Source organism: Chiloscyllium plagiosum, chromosome 8 (assembly GCF_004010195.1).
Source record: "Chiloscyllium plagiosum isolate BGI_BamShark_2017 chromosome 8, ASM401019v2, whole genome shotgun sequence".
NCBI lineage: Eukaryota > Metazoa > Chordata > Chondrichthyes > Orectolobiformes > Hemiscylliidae > Chiloscyllium > Chiloscyllium plagiosum.
In genome coordinates, this window is record NC_057717.1 from 41,774,246 (window position 1) to 41,778,084 (window position 3,839).

The 3,839-nt window shown below is 38.0% G+C and overlaps 1 pseudogene; it reads left to right on the forward strand.

Moving 5' to 3' along the window:
- Positions 1–2,411: 2,411 nt before the first annotated feature.
- The window catches only part of LOC122552337, a 33,998-nt pseudogene continuing 32,570 nt past the window's right edge, over positions 2,412–3,839 (forward strand).

A 3,839-nucleotide genomic window follows, 5' to 3' on the forward strand; every position in this document is an offset into this window, starting at 1 on the left:
TGTGGGGTAGCGCACGAAATGTTACTTTAATCCGATTGATGTGAACCATTTGCACTTAAGAAGTTGTTTGAAAACGTCTATCACAGTAGATACGCGAGTAAATTTTATAAATCATTGATCAAAGGGGACAATCCTTTTTGGATTCGAGGAAGATCCATAGTGATATTTTGTAAATGTTTGGAGCTGGGATTGTTTTCAATTATTGACTCAGACATTGGTGTATTTTCCCTATGGTGGGGGATTTCAACAATAGGGAACATGTTTTTCCAATGAGAGGAGAAAAATTTTATAAAGGATATCATAGACAACCTTTTACACAGAGAATGGTTTGTGTGTGGGATGATTTGGTGGTGGATACTTACAACCTTTAGAAGACATTTGGATAAGTAAATGATTATCAAATGTTTGGAAGGATATGGGCCAAGTACACACAGGTGGGATAAATTTAGTTTGGGATTAGGACTGGCATGGACTGGTTGGACCAAAGGGTCTGTAACCATGCTGTATCACTCCATGACTCTATGACTATTTATCAATTTTTCTCAATATTAAACAGTGCTGTAGTGATCCTTGAATGAACTGTTGATGTTAAGGTTGTGTCTGAGACTTTGCGAATATTTCCTTCAATGAGAGGAGTGACTAGTTCTCCAAGTTACACAACTGAAAATAAACTTTTCTCCAGCATTGTTGCTGAGTCGATTTGTTTCTGCGGAGACGGTGGTTATGGTTTGCAGTTGGCTTTCCACCAACTGGTCAACAGTGAGACAAAATATCTCTGATCCACTACAGAAACTCCACCTGCTTCCAGTAAATGAAACTGGGAACTCAAGGACCTTTTCTGCAGTCAGCTTAATTGCTGCCAACTATTATATCCGGCCGATTAAAGGGAAAATGAATCAACTAAAATAAAGTCCTACCAAACAAATGATATTTTCACATTTACTCACAATGGATACATTTCACTTGGCATTTCTCCCTTTAAAAGGAAAGTCACTGAATACAGCATTCACTGTATGACTATCAGAAAATAGATCATTATAGAAGCAGAATGACGTTCTGCTTAGTTCAGTCTGTTTATTGAGTATCTTTAAAGCTCCTGAATATGAAGTTCATGGATCCAAAATCCCACATTGCAGTAACATTTGTTATCATCTCAAAGTAAATTAACAAAATTGAATTGGTTCAAACTCACATCACTTGTTACACCATTCTCTGATTCATGTATCTCATTAAAACTGAGTGGGCCCTTTATACATGGTTAACACTGGTGTAGTGTAACAGAGAATTTTTGCTGATTTTTATGAGTTAACTGCCCTGTCAGAGCTATCAGTGACCAGAGAAATGTACTGTTTATAACCTACATTCGTGGTAATTATTACTGTAATACTCTCTTAATTTAACAAACATTCCTGATGCACCCAGACTGTTACATGCAATGGTTTAGCCGTTGAGGATTTAAAAAAAACTTAGGGACTGTCTTGTTCTAGTTCATTAGATGCTCTTTCAAAAGTTTATCTAGGTGTTATGTATCAGTGCGGACTCACATTTTGTTTCTCAGGCACACAGCTTTCCTTTACTGTGCATTTTAGTGTCGGAGCAATTTGAAAAAAAAAAAAGATACAAGGAGAGACATTCTGCAATGTAAGGAGGTGCTTCTAATCTCCGGGTCCAAACTGTTTAGTGACATACACTTACATTCTGAACATAATCACTTTAGATATGCTTCATATTAGATTGCCTAAACTGAATTTAGAAACGCAGATTAGAAATGGTATGTTATTTTGTAATGTGAGAGAGACTTTGAGTGACAGCAAAAATAAAGTCATTCATTTTGTTGGCTAATAATATTATTGAAGTTCTTTTTAGCTTTATCTGCTTGTGGTGTAACGTAGGATTAAAGGGAGTTAACTTCTAATTGAATATTCTTAATATAATCACTTTGGACACGCTCTGTATTCAGTTGCCTAAATTCAATTTTGAAATGTTTAATATGAATTACATGTTATTTTGAGTGCGACAGGGACTTGCAGTATCCAGGGAAGAAAAGCTCAACTGTTTTATTAGCTAGTAATATGTTTGAACTTTAATTTTAGTTTTATCTGCTTGTGAATGAATGTAGAAATAAAGGGAGCTAACTTCCAGTTAAATTTGTTTTTTTTTATAAACAAAATACATGCAAATACCATGTGAAACAGACCTGAAGCTACTCAAATTTACTTCCAAAGAAGCTATTCAGCAAAACAAATATCCCAAGATGTGTATGTGTCCATGTTTAAGCAGAACCTCATGTAAAGACATGATCCCATATGTTCGGGCTGTGCAAGCTGATACCAGGGTCCAGTCTCAGCCTCCAGCAGGAAACCAACATGCGGAAGCTGTAAGCCTGCCCCTTCCGATGGCCATATAAATCCTGGGCACTGGACTGTAATTCAACACTCCTGGGTCGGCTCTGTTTAGAAAGATCTTAGCAGAACCGCTTCCCACAAGTTATCAGAATGATTGTGTCGACACTTTTTCTCAGTTTGTTACTGACTTTCTAATCATGTGAGTGTTTGTTGTTCAAGTCTCTCTTTGTGACTGTCTCAATGTTAGTCTACGGCAGGAATGTAAAAGACTCAGCCATCATGTCATCAACATTAATGCTCATGGTTTATTTGTTTTCTTTTTAAAAGTGTCCAGTCGGAGGTTGTTTTGATCCAGCCAGAGGCAGAGACTGGCCGTCCCGCAGGCAGCCTGTAACTGACCTGTAAAACCAGCATGTTCGATCTTAGCAGCTACACCATGCATTGGGTCCGACAGGTTCCCGGACAGGGTCTGGAGTGGCTGCTGTACTACTATAGTTCATCCAGCAGTAACTATGAACCAGCCATTAAGGGTCGATTTACTGCGTCCAAAGACACTTTAAACAAAATTTTCGCGTTGGACATGGAGAACCTGAAGATCGAAGACACCGCCATCTATTAGTGTGCAAGAGAACACAGCGAGAGGAACCAGGGCTGGACCCGTTCAAAAACAGCTCGAGGGAACATTTTGTCAATTCCGTCATAAACTAACGGTGAGTACGAGTTTTAAATGCAATTATACCAACTGCGATCTGAAGCAGACCTCAGGCTGCCTCTTACAAAACTATCAAAGAGGAAATGTACCATTTAAACTAGCAAACTGGTGACACAATGGGACAATGTTTTGGGCATGTCATATGTACTGCTAACACTTCCATCAATTAAATGCTCGGACAGAATGTTAGTTTTAACATATATGACAGCTCAGGAAATCACTGCGAATTGTTATGTCAACTATGGCATTAATTCTAAACATGATCAGTACTAAGTGGCTCTTTCAAATGAAAATTGAGACCTCGAGTAAAGAACAGAGAATGAGTGTACTGGTCTACATCATTGTGATACTATAGTGGGTCACAGTGTTGTGCACAGCGACATCCTCATACAAAAACCACTGACAAGTGTTTATCTCAAATTGATGATTTCTACCATGGCAGGCGCGAGAAATAATGTGAGATGCAATTTAAACGCAATCCAGTAGTGCTAGTTTGTACAAATGTATAATTTTTTCTACCTTCTTCGTGTTGATTGCCAAGTTAAATGCAGACCAAACCTGGAAAAGTATTCCAAGCTTTCAAAATACAATGGATCGTAAAAGCTGAAATAACACACTGAATCATTTTTAGAGGAGTCTGAATCACTGCTTTCTAGGAAGTGAAGAAATTCTCTGCATTTTACAGTTTACAGTCTGTCATAGTATTTGACACAACGTGTCTCACAGTGATATAGCTGGAGTGACACTGCAATTATGATCAATACAAAAACCTATTCAGCCTC